The following is a 19806-nucleotide window of genomic DNA, read 5'->3' as shown; positions in this document are numbered from 1 at the left end:
GCAGGTATCAAGCCTGCCTACTCTGAATTTGTTCCTGAAGGAATATTTTACAATGAGCTGAAACCGACACAGCATCCTATGAAAAATACAAACATTAAGTTGGATTTATGCTTATGCCTTTAGGAAAAAAATAACAGTCAATGGAAGTTATATGTTTTAACCAAGTTTAGGATACTGAGTGAAACAGCTGTTGGTCTTTAATATTGCTTTCTTGACCTCTTTCCCACATTTGTGCCTTTGGAAGCCAATTGACTTTTTTTCAGTGGCGATTTCTGGGCATGAAGTGCTGTTGTAGCGATTGAAATAGCTGCTGCTGACTTTTATCAGACAACAGCACAAAAAGGCTACAAATGCACGTGTAAAAATCTCAGTGTTGATCCTATTTGCTAAACTTTAGCTGCTCAAGTACCTTTCTTTTAGGCACGTCTTTCTGTAAGATCTGATTTTGCACCACATTTCAATGAAGTATCTATTCTAGATTTTTTTGACACACCTTGAAAAGGAGAAGAGATCTAACACTTTAGGTATGCAGCTGGTCGGAAACTGTAGAGTTGTCAGCACGTCACCGCTGAGCTTGGGATTGGTATCAAAGTGTTCTGCCCTGGGTCTGGTGGTGTTCAGTATTTTCACTAGTGACTTGAGCGGTGAAGTACAAAAAGTGCTTGTTGAATTCACAGGCGATGTGGAATTGCAGAGAACAGCTGCAGACACACTGGAGGAAGACTTGCACAACCTGGCTGAAGGTCAAGCTCTAGAGCTGTCTCCTTCCTTTCCAGGTCCAGCTCCCCTTTTAGAGACACGTATTTGACTTCTACCATCTGCACCTTCCTTGCTTGCACACTTCTTGCCTCTGGCAGTGTCAGCCCCTGGGGAACAGCACTCCACCTCCACAATTCAGTCCATTATTTTTGAGCTTCCCCAAGGCTCTCTTCCCCCAGTTGGACTGACTTTAACCAAGCAGGGTGGTAGCAGGAATGCAAAAGTGCTGTCCTGACAGAGGAGATCCCCTCCCTATTAAGGCTGTGAGTGACTGGGACTGGATGGGTGGCAAGGCAAGGAGATGGGGTTAAGACAGCATTTTTGCTCATATGAGGCAACGTATGAGTCAGTGCAAAACTTTTCCATAGTCCTAAAATATATGTCATCAAAGACAGATGGGGTGGATTGCTTAGAAGTACTCTCTGCAAAAAGTTCAGCGGAAGCCTGGACAAATGCTTTAGACTAGATGCAACTCCTAGATAGTTAAAATTAACAGCAACATATCTTACCCTGTATGTATACACAAAAGGAGCAGCCCTTGTCTGGGAGAGCTTACAGTCCTTGTCTAATTGATTGCCATGTGTTTTTCATTTAAACTCATTGTTAAAACAAAAGAAAGAGCAGCGAAATCTTTTCAAAAAGGTTTCAAAATATCTTTTGCTAGTTTTTGTCTTCGGCTATAATTGGCCAGGGAGAGTGGTAGACCCAAGCTGTCCTGTGCTAGCAAGGCTCCAGACAATCTGTATACATGATACTCCTCTCTAACCCTCCCACACCACCCAGCTCCCACTGCAGTCAATAGCCATCTCACGATGGGTCGTTGTTTGGTATCTCTGTGTGTGATACCTGAACCAGCTGGAAGCTATAAAGTACAAACCGTTGTACTTTTTGACGCAGAACTTGAGACTATCTAGGCCATGGGAAATCTCTTCTACCCACAAAAGTCCTAGTTTCCTATATTATGACCTATATCAGCAATATTAAAGCTCAAAGCTATACTGTTACACTGATGACTTTGTTCCATTGACCGTACAGCTCAGTCAGTACCTATAAAATTGCAGGATGTATTTAATGTAATTCAATTAGATTTAATCGAATTAAAACTATTATTAAATTCAGCCAAAGGTAAGTCTATGGAATTTTTTTCTAATAACTCAAAAAGCTCAGGTCTGGATGAGTTTAAAATAATAATCCTACAAGAGAATATGATTGAGTAAGTAAGAACATACAAACATTTAGAAGTCCAGCTAGATACAAAACTGAACTTTATATATCACATAAATCAGTCATTACAGAAATGGAAATCAATTTGGGAGGGTTTGTTCAACCTAATTTTTGCTCTGCTTTTAAGTATTTAAAGAAAGATTGATTTCGTGCCATTTTAATTGGCTTAATCCAGCTAAGTATGGAGGCCCCTGTGTTAATGTAACAAAACATCCTTTATCATCTGGCCATGGGCAAACTCTTAGAGCTGTTTCCCTAAGTTGTAGCAGCCCCTGACACTGAAGACCTTATATCTTATATTTCCTAACACGGCATGTTAAGCAGCTGCTTCACTACAGCATCTTAAGACTTCCAGATACCCTGGTCCAAACAGTCACTGTTTTCAGCCAACCCTTCTTTCCCTTTTCTTTCTCCTTTGATGTCTTCTCTGCTGAAGACATTGTAGTGGGACAGTCAAACAATGGGAAAATGAATTAAGGAGGCTTCAGCCCCGAGATTTTTTTTTCCATGGAGACAGAAAGACAACTAGGAGTCATTCCCTGTGCTGTTGGTGAGACTGCAAATATTTATCTACTGGTTGTTACAGTCACCAGCAGGGAACTGAACACACACCATTAGATACCAAAAAGTGCCAGACATTGCCTTTTTCCATTGTACAGCAGGTAGGATGAGTTGTTTTACATCTTCTGTAGCCTATTACGTTAGGTACAGCTTGCTTGCCAGCTTGCATGTCTCTGATGCGGTGTGGGCATGCCCAGGTAACTGGGCAGCAGAGGACTGATGCAAAGGACCTGGGTGTGAAAAGGTGGGCTGGGACCACAGCCTCAGACAGAGCCTGTCTCAAGGTGTGTACCAGTGAAAGTGTCTTACAGTGATTACTAGCAACAGTAATGTGAGGATATAGTCATGGGGAAAAAAGTTAGTTGTTGCTTTGCTTGAATGCCCATAGAAATGGCTTGCTAAGGCTATAAAATAAAAAGAGTCTGAGAGACTCTAAACGTGATTCACAAACCTTCTATTATAAAGAAAATATTTGCGTGACCTTTAGTTTTCTGCTGGTAACACAGCATTTGGCTGGTTCTGCCCTTGTGTTGGTTGCCAGAATTATGCTTTGCTTCGTCGGATCCGTTTTCATGCCCAAGCAGAGTGGTTTCCCCTGTAGATGGCTCTGTTTTCCTACACAATTTCGGGATCTCTGTTGCTTTAGAACTTCCCCTACATAAGGGAGATTGTGCCAGGGCTTTCTTTTCTCCTTCCAGTGGGTGCTGTGTCCAGAAAGCCATCGTTGGGATTAGATGCTCTTTAACAGGCTGGCTCTAAGGCAGCCAAGCTGTGAATAGTCAGCCACTTTCCACAAAAAAATATTTTTGGGGGGCTTGATTTTGGCCTAAATTTTCAGAGAAAAGGCTCAGCCTGAGTGCCTAAGAATTGCTGTTAGAGATGCACTGGGCTGCAGCAGCTGGTATCAAGGTACCGACCGCAAAGGTGAGGGTCTGCCATAGTTTCCATGTTGTATGTCTCAACCTGCCATGGGTTTTGCCACTGCCTATGGCACCTCCAGTGGTACTGGGTGCCTGGAGTTAGGCAACTGGAGAGGACCCAGAGCTTCAGCTTTCTTTCTGTCTGTGTGGAAAAAAGGATGTCTTTCTGTTTAAGTAAAAGAAGAGAGTGAGATTTTTCACTCAGTTTCTTCTCAGTGCCTGCAGACCAGAAGCTGTTGGTGTGGGATGAACTGGCATTGTGACTGTTCACCCTTAGCAAAGCTTAAATATCTAGGGGGATGCTGTGTCCCTCAGCCATGGTGTGGCACAGCTACCAGGCCCTGCGAAGGCTGGTCTCTGTTGGGGAGGTTGAAGGAAGAAGATAGTGGGAAGTTGCCTTTGTGACTAAGTTGGACAAAGGGATTATAATGTTTAAATTATGGTGTTTGAGAACAGAGTCTGAACACTAAAACAAATGTCATGATGGCAGTGAGACCTTTATGGGGTGCAGAACAGGTACTTTCTAAATGCAGACAAGGAACTGTAATACCTGGGGATAATTCCTCCTCAGCCAAAGTTGAGTTACATCAGGAGAACACCTTGGTTCTGTGCTGCTGTGTGCTGGTGGTAGAAATTATCTTACGCTAGGGCTAGCATCCCACCTGAGCTCACCTAACCTCCTTGCTTGCTAAAAAACCCGAAACTGTGGACCCAAAAATATTTGGGAGAGATAAGAAAGCTCCGACAACTCCCAAACTCCTGAACTATATGCTGCATTTTGGCACTGACACTACGCTGAGCTATCTGTTCAATGCTTGCATGAACTTCTATCTGTTCAGCCAATGTAATAGCTCAGAGATACTGAAACTGGAGTTTTATCTTTTCTAGTTTCCATCAACAGCAGGAACCCAAGCCGGGAGCGCTGGGTGAGCGGCTGGTGCTGAGTGCTGGGACTTCCAGTCACGAGCTGCCAGCTGGGACCCACCTCCAAAAGAGGAATTGAAATCACCAGCCCAGAGTCGCTGGGAAGGAACTTGGCAGAAAGTGTTACAGGAAGGTCTGATAAGGTCACCTGAAGCGCACTCTGGGCATTGGCATTGGAGAGGTGCGTGTGGGATGGATTTGACTACGGTTTCAAACTAATTGTGAATGTAAAACCAGTCCCGAGCTGGGGTACACCCCAAATTGTTGCCCCAAATACATAATGTATTCTTCATCTCTCTCTTGTTTGCAAATATTGCTATCAACAAAGATCATTCCCAGAGGCACGGTTTTCCTGATAAATCTGCACCAGTAGAGAAAGGATAGATAATAGAAGGAACCTAGTTGTCTAAACAATGCAAGACTTTCTAAAGATACAATTATTGTAAATTATATGCTACTTTTAAATGAATACCTAGAGAGACCTGAATACCCAAGAACTTTTCAGAAAGGGCAAAGCAAACGATTAGAAGTTGGAAAGTATCCCATAATAGGAGAGATTAAAAAGATTATAGCTATTTAGTTTAGTAAAGACACTAATAAGAAGTGACATGACAAAGGTATATAAAATAATGTATGGCACAAAGAAGGTCAACAGGTGCCCTTATTTATCCTGTCTCGCGAAAGAGGCACAGGAGGATACCTAATTAAATTAAAAGGCAATAAATTTAAAAACTGGTAAAGAAAATGCTCTTTTATGTCACATACAGTTAATCTGCGGAACTCACTGCCACAATAAATTATAGAGGTAAAGACTTTTAGTTGAATTCAAAAATCTATTAGACAGATAAAAAAAGACAGAATTGTCAAAACATCCAAGTTCTGTTTTCAGAAGTGATTTAGGAACTTATGCAGAAAGAAATGTAAGCACTATGCCGAACTCTATGTTAAACACTCGCTGGATAACATATAGACCATCCTTACAACAGGGGTCAGACTGCCAAGTCTTGGTCTTGCATTTTTCAGTTAAAGAATTTAGATTTTTTATTAAGCAGAACATCTGAAGCAAGAAAATATCCCCTTTTGGGGTAACTGGGAAACTCTGGGGTGAGGTGTGCTGTGGGGGACACGGGATCCCCTCAGTCAGAGCAGGAATTTGGCCTTAGGTCTAAAATACCTTTGCTATGTTCCTGAGTTGACATCCTGCTTGTTGTAATCCCTAGGCTGCCCTGGGACTTCTTTCTATCTTGGAAGCTTCATACTGCCGTGTGTGTGTGATCTGGGCATGTCACTCCTCTTCTTCTGCCCTCCTCGCAGCCCTGGGGGTCAAACACCTGATTTCTGAAGCCCGGCTGAGGATAGGCACATCGCAGACATCAGGCCAATGTTGTGGTCCTTCAGTATGTATACATGAAACCAGGGAACCTGACAATCAACTACAGGTGGCCAAGGAAGGCAGGTAGGGGCTGAATGGGGAGGGGGGTGTTCAGCTGTGATTTTGTATTGCTTTTTTGCTATTTATACCTATGTTTTCAATATCTTGGTTCTTCACTGGAGCTAGTCACATACATCTCACTTCTACATACCTCTCACTTCTAAAAATAAGATTTGAGTACTTCGGTAGGCTTTTTAGAAAACACCACCCTAAACGAGACTTTCATTATCATATCCATGCTATTCTAATGGAATAATGAGACAACTGAGGAATAGCAGGAAACACGGGAATATAGGAGACAACTTCCTCAGGACTGTTCTTGTTTTCGGTGTCTGCGTTATGCAACAGAGATTGACTACCGTGGAGCCAAGTGGTTTCAGATCTAAATGGGAAATGGGTTTCCTGATCCAGCCTCCTCTGACTCACTCCACGGTAGATGCACAACACAGGAAGGGAGATGTTCATACAAATTAGATGTTGCAGGGAGGATTGGGAGAGGTGAGATCAGTTTCTGGCTTTTGCAACTGCACAGAATTCTTAATCTTTCCTTAATTTTTCATTTCTGCATATTTAAAACATAGATACTCCTTTCGTTCTACAACTTTCAGTTGTGCTCATTTAGCATATTAATACCAGGAAATGAGAACTTTCTGCATGAATAGTTCTGTAACCACTACTGGAAACAGAAATAAATGTAATTTAAAAGCATCTGGGATTTCTATAGGGCTGAAGGGACTTAGGTACTCAGTTCATCCTTGCTCTTCAAAATTCCACCTGAAATGTTATTGGCATGTGAGTGATTAGCTAGATATTTTTAGTGACTATCGTATATTATATTTAGTAATTCTGGACTCAGGATAAGGAAGGTCCTCACGGATCATGAGGTCCAGACTCCTGATATTTCAGGCAGTCACATCATATATTCCTCTTCATTTATCAGGCTGAGTTTTAAAACTAGTTAGGATTTTTGCTCCCCACCTCATCATAGGAGTTGAGTCTGTTCCAGAATTTGGCTCTCCTGGTGGCTGGAAACTCTCTTGAAGCATGATGTAGAGGACAAATAATAGTGAAAATTAATGACAGACAGGATTACTTATGAATGCTTGTGTGATAGTCTGTGAAAAGGGAAAATATAGAAGAAATGAGGTTAGGATCACATCAAGTGATCCTTTTCCAGCAGAGGAGGGAAAAACAATAGCTGTGGGCAAAGCATCAGTGTGTCCTCATAGGAAATACTGCCTATGGTCCTAGACACCCCTGTGCACAGAAGGACAGGACAGTGTGCCCAGAAAACTGAAAACCCTTTGAGAGAGGACTGCAAGAAAGGATTTACATGGTCTAGCAAAAAGGTATCTATGAGGAGGCTGTAATTGCCTTTAGTGTACATGAGGGGAACAAAGAGCAAGGAGGAAAAATTGTTGTTTAGCCTAAAATAAAATGTTGGCATAAGAACAACTGACTGTAAGGGTTTGGCTGGAAACTGGAAGAAGGGATATTGACGGTGGGGTCTCTGGCATCGCTTTCCAGTGGCAGCAGGGACAGCAGCAAACCTATCTGCTCTTAAGATCACCCTCGGTCAATCTTTGAAAGACTGAATTTGCTACATTCAACCATGACAGCATCAGCAATCCAACAACTCTGCAGTGACGTAATTTCTAAAGTAAATGTATGCAAATTCGGCTACAACTTTGTACAAAGCTGACTTTGTATATTAAACCAACAGATATACCTCAACTTCCTCTTTTCTAGCACATACTGTTCTGATGTAGTTACAGCGAGGAACAGTTATGGCCCCTCTTAGTCTACCTAAACTACAAGAAGCACTATTTATAAAACAGGCTCACTGTATCCAAACCATCTGTTCTGCGAACCTGGCTGGTTTGAATGGCTATTTCTTGACCATATGAATAGCTAGAACAATATTTTTTTTTTTTTCCCTTCTTTACAGCAAACTTTTTTTCTGTTTTTTGGCTTGTTTGTGGGTTGTTTTTTTTTGTCCACCCTCAATTCAACTCTCTGAATTTGAGTAAGCTGAGATCAAATTCAGTTAAAAATATAGTTAATGTATGTATGTTGATATATTCTGTGCTGGGGCTGGCTTTAACACAAGGGACAATACCAGTGTAATTCTGGTTCATCTTCAATACTCTGGCTTGTAATGGAAATGACAGACCTCTGACAGTGCTGGTGAATGCTCTAACAATGTATTTTTCACCAATTATCTCTTTGAGATAAGAAACTTCCACAATGGGGAGAGCCTTTGCATTTTATATGAAGGCTTGTCCCTTAATCTTGGGATGCTTCTGAGTTTTGGGAGACAAAGAAATGTTTAGGATTTTAATGCAGCCAATGAAAAAAAATAATCTATTTCAATGAAGTTCTGTCTCTCACATAGGTGGCTTCTGTTATTTACAGCAGGCAGGCAATATGACCAAGGTAGGTGTTACTCACTGGTACAGAGCACCTTAGGGAGAAGTGGGGAAAGATGTGTTTTGTTAAGGAACATGATCCAGCTTGCCAAGAAGGTTTCTACACCCCAGTGGGGCACAATGCTGAGTTCTGTGACCTCATGACCAAAGTTTGGGTAACATGCATGTATCAGGACAACAAACCAGAAGGACCCGAGTCCTGAGACAGAAGCCTTATTCCTAACATGAAATAAGTAAAACTTTAATATCTCCTTCACACAGACTTGGGTTCTGCAAGGACACGTCATGGAAACAGGTCTTTTCCTACACCAAAGGAGGAAAGGAGCTATTGAAGTGCAAGGGAAAACATGGTAAAACCCACAAAACAATGCAGGACTTTTTTCTAAGACCTCACCATAAACGGCATGTTCTCCAAGTCTCTGCAAAGTTTACGCAGCGGGAACCAAACCCCTTTCTTTCACCTCTGGCATCACCACAACCAAATGAACGTATGTGGTATAAATGCCCTTGTTTACATAGTCTGAATGTACATACCAATTTTGGCACAAATTGACAAGACAAACTGACAATACAAAATGGCAAGAACAGTACCTTCCTTACTCTCTCAGTACTCAAAATATTAAATCCTAAGGGAAAGGAGATTTGCCACGGTTTTAGATAAGATCTGAATGTCCTCCCATAAACTGAGATAAGCAAATGGGATGGGGGGTTGATAGGCCCTTCAGGAGGGTTAGGCAGGGCAGGTGAGGTGAAGGAGTTGCACTGCATGTAAGTGAGAGGTTTGACTGTGCAGCCCTTTGGTTAGGAATGATGTGGTTGAGAGCCTCTAGGTGATGGTTAGGGGGATGGAAGGCAAAGCAGATATCATCGTGGGTGCCTACTATCAATCACCCAGCCAAGATATTGTTGAAGTTGGTCACCTGACAGATAGGGATGAAGAAACAGTGAAGGCATTCAATGCTTATTTCCTTCAGTCTTTAATAATATTGCTAGACCTTGGGCTGCCCAGTCCCCTGAGTCAGAGCACTGTGAGTGTGGAAACAGTGACTTTCCATTTGTGGACGATGAAATTGTAAGGGACTAGCTGTATCAGCTGAATGTTCACAAATCCATGGGACCTGATGGGTTTCATCCCAGAGTACTGTAGGAGCTAGTAGATGTTATGGCAGGATCCCTCTCAGTCATCTACCAAACATCTTGGGAGTCTGAGGAGGTCCCCCCTGATGGGAAGCTGTCCAACATTATTCCAGTTACAAGAAGGGCATAAGGGAAGACCCAGGAAACTACACACCCATTAGCCCAACCTCAGTACCTGGAAAAATTATGCAGAATGTTATACTGGGTGTTAGTGAAAGACATTTAAAGTAGAATACAGTCATCAGTCACAGCCAACATGGATTCACAAAGGGAAAGTTCCGTTTAACTAATTTAATATTTTTCTACAATAAGGTCACCTGCATACTGGATGAAGGGAAGGTGGTGGGTGTAGTTTGTCTGGATTTTAGTAAGGCTTTTGGTACTTTCCCCCACAGCACCCTTCTGGACAAGGTGTTCAACTGTGAGATGAACAGGTAGACAGTGCGCTGAGTGAAGAACTGGCTGAAAGGCAGAGCTCAAAGGGTTGTAGTGAATGAGGCTACATCTGGCTGGAGAGCAGTCACCAGCAGTGGTCCTCAGGGTTCAGTTCTAGGGCCAGTTCTGTTCAATCTTTTTATCAATTATTTGGATGCTGGAGTTAAATGCACCATTAGCGAGTTTGCTGATGATACTAAAGTGGGAGATGCTGTTGACTTTCCCAAGGGACAGGAGGCCTTGCAGAGGTATCTAGATAGATTGGAACATTGGGCAATCATCAATGGCATGAAATCAAACAAGAACAAATGCTGGATTCTGTACCTGGGATGGAATAACGTCAGACATAAGTATAAATTGGGAGAGTGGCTGGAGAGCAGCCCCGCAGAAAGGGGTCTGGGGGTGCTGGTTGCCAGGAGGCTCAGCAGCAGCCAGCAGTGTGCCCGGACAGCCAAGGGGGCAAACTCCACCCTGGGGTGCACCAAACACAGCACAACCAGCCGGCCAAAAGGGGTGATTATCCCGCTGTATTTAGCGCTGGGGTGGCCTCACCTGGAGCACTGTGTGCACTTCTGGGCCCCACCACTTAAAAAGGCTGTGAAGGTCCTTGGCTGCATCCAGAGGAGGGCAACCAAGCTGGTGAAGGGGCTGGGGGGCGTGGTGGCTGAGGGGCAGCTGAGGACACGGGGTTTGTCTAGTTTGGAGGGAAGGAGGCTGAGGGGCGACCTCGCTGCTCTCTACAGCTGCCTGAGGAGGGAGGTGGAGAGGGACGAGCTGAGCTCTTCTCCCTGGAACCCAGTGCCAGGGCGTGTGGGAGCAGCTCAAAGCTGCGTCTGCCAGGGGAGCTCTGGACTTGGCATGAGGGTGGTCAGACCCTGGGACAGGCTTCCTGGAGAGGTGGCCAATGTCCCATGCCTGTCAGTGTTTAAGAAGCATTTGGACAATGCCTTTAATACTATGCTTGAACTTTTGGTCAGCCCTGAAGTGGTCAGGCACTTGGACTAGGTGATCACTGTAGGTCCCTTCCAACCGATATCTCCCTCTCCCTCTTCTCTGCAGAAGGTTAAAGTCACAAATGAGTTCTGGAAGTTTTACCCTGTGGCTGAAGTGCATTTTGTATCTCATATAAACATGGGTAATGGGTTGGTTTAACAGAGGAACTGTGCAGCTCAGTTTCAGTGGGAAAAGACGATGTGATGGTGATAGCAGCAATGGGCTATTTTTACCATTTGCAAGAGTTGTCATTTGCCTGGCTGTGCTTTGGGCATGGATCCAAATGGTCTAGGTCTGAAAATGACCAGCCTTTCCGCCACACCAGTGTAACTTCCACTCACTGTTCTTGCAAAGCCTGTGCCATTTCCATGGTGGTCTTCTGGCACTGTCCACCCCAGCCTATGGCTCTGGCTACACTTGGCTTTCCTCCAGGCTGTGGCTGCTGAAACCATCCCCTGTCATCCCCTCGGAAAAGGATTTGTGTCCCTGGTCCTCCTTGTTGTGTGGCCTCATGGACATCAGCTCTGGCGCAGAGAGGGGATGGTGACAGGGCTGGGCTCTGGGCTGCAGGGACGGTCCCTGCCACAGCCTGAGAGAGGAGGAACAGCCCGGGGTTTGTCCTTGGGAGCTGAGTGGCAGAGGAGGCGTCAGGGACACCCATCAGCTGTGCCCCGTGCATGGCCACCAAGGGCAGGGACAGCCCCCTGGGCCCTTCCTCCCAAGGGTGCTGGGCGGGGGTGGGGCTGCGCATGGGGCAATGTGTCACCCCCGTGTTACCCCATGTCACAGCGCCGTCACCCGGCAACGCGCTGTCACAGTGCCCCGGGGGAGTATAAAAGGGGCATTGTCCCGGGTCCCCCTGCCAGAGCTGGCCTGGCACCGGCCTGAAGACACCCGAGAGGGAGCCCTCGAGGGAATCATGGAATTCCCTGGGGGCTGGGGGAGGGAGCCTGGAGCCTGGACGAGGCTGCTGGAGCTTCTCCGCTGCAAGGGCAGCTCCCGGCAGGGCCACGGCCAAAGCCCATCCGATGGGTGGAAATGTTGTTTCAGCCTTCGGGGAACAGACAGCAGCCCCTCAGGAGAGGAGAAGAACCACCCACCCCTGGGGGTGCCCGAGGCTGTTGGGCCTTCTCAGCTGGACAGCGGTGGCAACACCACTGGAACGCCTTCTTGAGGAGCGCCGCAGGGCTCGCCGTCCTCATCCCCGTGGAGCCAGGGGCAACAGACGTAAGAAACAAGATGCAGCGGTATTGCCAGGGGTCCCGGAGCTTTGGAGCACCCACTGGTGTCCCATCAGGTGCCAGCAGGAGTCTTGCCCCCTGAGTAGCTCGGGCCGGGGGCATTTGGTCACTCTTGGAAGCCCCTGCGATGGCTCCAGGTCAGAGGGAGAGGCTTGGCATCTCCCGGGAGGCATGCCCAGCCCGTGGGACGAGGAGGCCGGTCCCGCTCACATGCTCAGGGAACAGCCGATCGCCAGCGCTGCCTGGGGTCAGGAAGGAATTTTCCCCCGGGGCACATTGGCACTGGCCCCCGGGGGTTTTTCGCCTTCCTCTGCAGCACTGAGCGCGACCACTTGTCAGGGCTCCTCGGGTCCCTCGGGCCAGGTCACCGCCTGCTGCTGGTGCCCCGCGAAGGTGGCCTCTCGTGCCCTGCAGCTGGGGGGAGGAAGGCTTTTTTTCCCCCGCGGTGGGCTACCAAGCGTCCCGCCCCGGGGGTTTTTTGCCTTTCTCTGCAGCACCGCGCAGGGCCCCTGGCCAGGGCTCCTTTGGGCCATTCTGGCTGGGTGCCCGCTGCTCGTGCTCCACGAAGGTGGCCCTCGTGCCCCGCATCCGGGGGGAGGAAGCTTTCGAGGCTCCCGGGGAGGGGGGCCCAGTGTGGTCCCCCCAGGAGTTGCTTGTTGTCCTCTGTCGCACCGAGCACAGCCCCTTGTCAGGGCTCCTCCGAGCCCTTTCGGCCAGGTTCTCGCCTGCTGCGCTTGCACCTCCGAGGCACCCCCGTGCCCTGGCGCTCTGGCTCTCTTGCCCATCACAAGCCTTGGCAGGAGCCAGCTCTGCTCTGCCCTCGGCTCCGTTTCCCCAGGGCTTCTCGCTTGTGCAGAACAGCCTCTGCTTGGCAGGGCTCCAGGCTCGCTGCCCCATCAGGAGCTGCCCCTTGTCAGCTCTCCCTGCCTGCAAGGCAAGCGCAGGGCAGGCACGAGGGCGCTTCCCGTGCATCCCTGGCCAAGAAGCACAGCGGCGGAGCACGTTTCTGAAGACAAAAAGTGTGCTTGTGATTGGTACCTGTCATACTTCAGAAAGTAACCAAAGGTGCCACACGTTTCTTCTTCTTCTTTCATGTGGGGTTGGTCCTGATCCTCATTCTTCACCTTCTCACTCAGAAAATGGGGACTCCTTGGCCTGGGTCCCTGCTGCTACTTTCTGCAGCTCCGTGCCTTTGCCAGACGGCAAGGGATGCTTTTGCAAGCTAAACTGAGGAACGCGTCAGCCTGCTCTGGCTGCACATGTGCATTGTGTCACTGCTTGTGACCATCGGCTCTGAAAGGGATTCAGAACAACAGAATACCCTGTTTCCCCTTGTAAACTTTGCACTATATGTCCTTGAAAGTGTTTTTGGAGCGGAACCCCCCCGGCTTTTCAGTGAAATAAGTCTCGTTGGTATTTGACTCGTGGTGAGTGTGAGGAATACAACACAACAGAACAGAAGCGTTACGCCACGTTGTGCCTGGAGTTCTGCGTGACGAGCTGTGACGGAGGCCTGAGGGGTCCCTGCAGGAGAGCAGCTCCTCAGGGCAGGGCCCAGGCCCAGCCAGGAGACAGGGGCAGGCACGGGCACACCTACAGCATGGCCCGGGCAGGGACTGAAGGGCCCAGGCTGAGCTATGTCCCCTGCGCCCTTGGCAGGAGACGGGGGCACTGGGGGTCCCAGGAGAGGCCTGTCCCAGCCATTGAGGCCTATGAGCACCCCCAGGACCCTGGCAGAGTAGACCAGCACTGGTCGTGGGCTCTCCTTTGGACAGTGCTGCTTGGCTGCTTTGGAGATGGAGTGTTGGGCCAGATAGACCTTCTTTCTCATGGAGTACTGTTCTTCTGAGCTCTTTTGTTTCAGCATGTTTTTCCATGGGAAAGAGATCAGGTATTTCTGGAAATGAGTTCAAGGAGAAAAAAATAATAATATGGGAAATGAACAGGCACTGCTCACCTCCCAAGGATTTGCAGCCGTTTAGTTGAGGAGCATGTCTTGCATCAGCCCGAGGGCTTGATCTTTGAGTCTCACTAGTGTCACACATGTAGGGGTTTGCCATTCTGTGGAAACTCAGCTTGACTGGATGAGCACAGAAGACTTTAAAAAACTGCACTTGACACTTGCTTTTCACAAATTTGATCAGATGGTCCAGTTACCTCGGGATGATCCAGAGCTCTCACCCCCATCAGGAGGCACAGGTCTGCTTCCCACAAGGTGACAGCCAGTGTCTGGGCTGGGGCATGGTTACCCAGTCAATGCCTTCTGCTAGTGCAGGGCTGGGGAGAAATGTCATCAGAGATTTCCTCAGCCTGTACTGCTTGGAAAAGGAGGAGATGGGAAGAATAGCATAGAACAGTACAGTTCAGTTGGAAGGGACCTACAATGATCGTCTAGTCCAACTGCCTGACCACTTCAGGGCTGACCAAGTTAAAGTATGGTATTAAGGGCACTATCCACATGCCTCTTAAATACTGACAGGCATGGGGCATTCCTGTATAGCTTCTGTGGAAAATTTGTGACTGGCCTGGATGGGATTATGTCTGCCAAAGTCTATTGCTATTTCATGTGTGGTGAGTACTGGTGCAGTTTGGTGACTGCTGTCAATGCTGCTTTTATAAGACACATAGGAAATGGGTGAAGGTTGGAAATGGGTGATTTTGCACTGCATAGTCATGGGCTCTCCATATGCATTCATGCGGTCTTGACCTTTGGATCATATAATTTGGATTCCAAGTGTACAGTGTGGAAAGATGGGGAGAAGGCAAGGGAAAGTCAAACAGAAGAATTTAGGATCTTGCATTTCTTATGAGTATCCCAGCATGCAGGAGAGGGGATGGGTGCTTGTGCATTGTGAAAAGGTTCCTCCAAAACTAACCAAATAGAAGTTTTGTATCTTCAGGGCAATCCCATCCCCAAATCTCCTTCTGTGTTTGCATGCTCATTAGAAACTCCCTCCAAGCCTCTTAGTAAGTGGAATGCTGTGAAGGGCACTTTCAGCCCTAGCAGAATTTCTCATCTTGTGACTTTTAAGGAGGCTGTAGGCAGGCAAAAGTCATGTAAAGCAAGAAGTGGGCACACCTGAGGTTCCTAACCTTTAGGAGGGGGAAGTGCTGTTCTCCCTTACAGAGCTTCCCTAGAGCCCAATTTCAGAGAAGGAAGGGTGCATCAAGAAGATGAGAGGAAAGAAGAGTTCAGATCTTTGGCTAGGGACGGAGCAGGTTGTCCAGAATGGTGTCTTAAATGTTATACTGTGTTTAACAGCTAGAGTGGGAACTCTAGATCTGCAGATGTTCAGGAAAGAAGTGGAAGTCATCAGGTACCCTTCTGAAGGAGCTGAAAACACTGGAAGTGCTAAGGAGAGTCCTTCCTGGGAAGGAAAATCATAATAATCCAAACAATATTGTTTGATCATCTTTGTAAATTTGTTTTGTTTGGGGGAATCTATATTAAACCCCTGAGTAAATCTTGTCTAGTGATGAAGCCGGTGTCCTCACGTATGCAAAACTGCTTCACCCTTGTCGCAGTCTTTAAAATCAGGTCTTGGACTACCTTTTCTTCATGCCAGGATGCCTGCAGCAGGTTCAGAGCAACCAAAAAGCATCTGGTACCTTTCCATCAATCTGTGTTAGTCTTTGTAGACAGTAGTAACACAGGGATCTGTCTCAGAGATACATTTTTCATGATCATCAGTTACACACAGGAAAGCGGTGGGTAATCGCAAACTCCAAGTCCTCATGATGTGTAGCATTTGTACTTAAAGTGTGGCCTGTGGGCTATGTTGAATTTCTGGGTGCCTCTGTCTTTCTGCGTTTGCAGGGTGAAATAAAAAACCCCAAGTTTTTGCCCTTTTTAAAAATGAAATGGAGGTGAAAATGAATTTCCAGTCTGAGGACTGCTAATCAGTGACCAAAATGATTCTTAAAATTGCCCTCCATTGAAAATCTCTATGGAAAAACCTGCACGCTTGATGCACAAAAGTTTGGACTTTGTATATACTTAGCAGAGAGGCAAAATTCACCGTGTTCTGGAGGATGCAGTGAGGGGAGTGATGGAGCTGAGGAGAGCAGGATCCCACCAGCACAGCAGCAGTGTGTCCCCGGGGGAAGAGGGCTGCCATGAAGGCACAGCAGGGTTACAACTGCCTGCAAGGGGGAAGTACAGGCCTGCTTCCCTGACGGGGATGACAGAAATCTTCCCTCATCTCCCAGCCCACATAGAGGTTTTCAGCCCATAAAGGTTCCTGCTGACAGCCCTGAAGGCACCACAGACATACAGACAGAAGTTATAATTCTGTACCCTTCCACCTTGTGATTTCTCTCTCCTTTTTCTTGCTGACTTGTTTGTTCTGATTGGGAAGACTCTTTTTCCCCACAGTTTTGAAAGGTGATCTTATTTCTTAAAGGATCATGAGAGCAAAGGGTCAAATCCTTGCCTTGTTTTTGATTTCCCCTTTGTATGTTGGATGCATGTGCTGGCTCATATTCCGGAGCTGTGATTGGCATCAAAGCTGGCAGTGACAATTGTCTCTCCTGATCTCTAGACTTCATTAAATTAGATAGTTAACATTCAGAAAAAGGCTTTGCTAGTTTCTGCCAAAAAGAATTTCCTTGATTTCCTCTCCAGCCTTTTTTCTTTCCCTGCCTAGCCCTGTTGCAGTTTTCTGAGCTGACACAAAACAGTTACGGCTTTTTTTGAGTTTCCTGCAGATCACCTTCTAGCTTGGAGCAGGGCAGAGGACGGAGGCAGGCAGCACTCCAGATTGCACACCCCAGCTCTGAGGCTTTGCACAGCCAGCTGAGGTAGCCCCTTGCCTTACTCAGGGGTTAGGGTGTACTACTACCCATTTTTTTCAGTTTGACTCTTGCACCTGAAGAAAGAGAGTCTGTTTGCATCCTACACCCCCAGAGATCCTGCAGAAACATATAGCGGGTAGTGCCTGCCATTATAGGCAGTGAAAGGCAAGGTTGTTCTGCTCTGTGCAGCAGAATTTTACTGCTTTTGTGATAAAGCTGGTTTTAAAACCCCATGTTGATATTTTTTCTTTAATATCCCATTAAATTTCCACTGATTTTTAAGACAGCCATAATGCAGCACTGAGCTCCTGGCAGGCGGCAGGTTTCATTTGACGCAGGGACAGGCTGTATTCATTCTACTGACTATTTAGGGCTGGTGGTGATGTGGAGGCTTTCACTCTTGTTGCCACTCCAAAGCAAGTTCATGGAGCTGACCCATAGGAAAATTATTTTAGCACTTTATAATAGTATGTCTGTGTTTGAGAAATCATTGAGAAGTGTACAACTTCATCAGGAAAGCAAGGCATTATGCTGCTTTTACTGAAGTATGTGGAAAACCCATTAAAAGAAAACCACCCCTGACCTTGCATTTGAAACTCCTCCAGCCCAGCTGTTGCATGCACAGGAGAATAGAGGCTAGTTATCAGTCCTGGGTCTCAGCTTAGCAGTGCAAATCAGAATAACAAGCAGTGAAAACACTTGAAATACATGCAGGGATCGTGGCTTGCAATATGGTAACTAAAAAGATGCTATTTTTGCTGATATGCTATTTTGGATGAATCTGGATATTGACAAGTGAGTGATGGAAATATTTACACAAGGGGAAACAGGAGATACGGATCTTCTAATCAGAAGATCTCCACATCCTCCAACACCTGCTTCAATTTGCAAAGTTGCAGTTGTTCATGCTTTGCTAATCAGCATTTCTAAAAAGGTGGCCTTTTCCTGTGACAGAATCACACTGCCTTCCCTTTCTTGACCAGTTCCTCCTGAAACCTTCCCACCCGGTAAGGTAAGCGTTGAGATAGTGCTCATCCTCCATCCCCATTGCAAATGCTGTGTGAGCTCTGCCAACCTGACTGCTGGGTTTTGCCAGTTTCTGTTTTTTTCTACTCAATCTGTGCTTGCAGACTTGTAAGCTCACGACAGGGGTATATGTGTCTATTGACTGGGTAACTTAAAAGTGACCTCCAAATTATAGGTGCTCTGTCTGGGTTGCTAAAATGTATGTTGATCTTTACGTGTAGTTGGGTATCTTGGATGTGGTTGTGGTTTTTCTAGTGTTGTGCCAGTAGCCCTAGAATATGTGAGACAAGGATTGCATCTAGTGCAGATGTGCTCAAGGGTCAAAATGTGTGTGAAACAGGTGGCAACTGAGCAGCTGAATTAAGCTTTATGATTATTTTAGTCTAATTTCTTATGGAAATGAAACTTAAACCATTTCACTTCTTTGGGTATATGCGTGTATCTGCCTTCGTCCCCAGGTGCTTTCTGAACCCATTGGGCCAGCCTGATAGCGAAGTGGGATTACCTCCACTTTAATCAATGAATATAATTAATGGACATGGTGGGAAAGAAAGGAGGGACCGTACTGGTGCCTTCCCTTAGAAGAGAGGCTGCAAAGTGAATGCAATTCTTGCTATATGTGGGATAAGGCCTCTTGGGGTGCAGTGCATTTGGAAACCATCCTCTGAGCTCCTGCTACTTGCTCTGCTGTGCCCATCTCCCCATCCAGTGGCCACAAACACTTGTGGTGGTGGCCAGAGACTAGTTCTCATGCAGATTTGTAGTTAATATTACTGCTGTCACAGGTTTCACGGACACATCTTCAATATCACTGCATTTATACCACAAGGACAATGTTGTCTAATAAGAGTTTTGAGATCTATATGTTCGGTGTTTTTATCCAAGGACAGGGAAAAGGCACACTGAGACCAACATGACTTCAAAGGGGAATGCTTTGGGTGAGGCTGGGGATGAATTTGGAGACAGCTGCCATTCCAGCAAGGCTGTGGTAACCTTTTTCCTTCAGAAATATCGAACTCTATGCTCAGTCAGGAAAGCAAGGGAGAGTGATGCTGTGGCAGCACAGTTACATATTAATTCCAATTGCTTAATTATCAGTGCTGTGTTACTCAACACAAGGTGCAGTTGCTAATTATAAAGACTTATTCTCATGACTTTGTATTTTGTGGAATGTGAAGTATTTTATATGCCTCCCTCTCAAATGTCATGCTGACCTTTGTTTTCTGTAAAAGAAATTGAAGGTGTCTCTTTACCTAAAAAGAAAAAAAATGTCCCCAGGAGAGTATCCGGGGATCAATTTTTCAGCATGGGATTATACAGTTTGGCTGTATAGGTTTAAGGTTTTTAATTTGCTTACACATAGATAGACTTACTTGAGCTCTATACATCACCAGATCAATGCAAATCTATTTAGTAGAAACTTGGGTCAATATTAAAAGAATTCCATTAACCAGCAATAAGGACCCTGGATTAATATGATTACTATAGGCTTCCAAGCTCACAGGAAGGATCAAGGATTTTCTTCATACTAATCTGAAACAATACCATTGTGGAAATCCCTCCTCTGCTCCCTGTCTTCTGGAAAGTAGGAATGAAAGAGGATAGAAGAGGCTGCACAGACGGATTTATTTATTTCAATAATACTGTCTCTTTAGGTTAGCACCTCTGACAGTAAATAGTGAATGCTTCTGCACCTTCTGGTAGAGAAAGTGTGGATGGGCAGAAAAGGTTTGGGCAATTACTCCAGGGGAAGAAGAGAGAAGAAATCAATAGATTCTGAAGGACACAAAGCAAATGTGATTTCTAGAACATAAAGGTGATTTTTTTTTTAAATAATAATTATTATTATTATTTAGCCATGGTAGGTAGGGAGAAGAATAAATGTTTTGTCCCCATTGTTTTGAACAGCAAGTTCCATATTGCGGTCCTAC

This window comes from Falco cherrug, chromosome 4 (assembly GCF_023634085.1).
Source record: "Falco cherrug isolate bFalChe1 chromosome 4, bFalChe1.pri, whole genome shotgun sequence".
NCBI lineage: Eukaryota > Metazoa > Chordata > Aves > Falconiformes > Falconidae > Falco > Falco cherrug.
Note: the sequence above shows the minus strand (reverse complement) of the source record.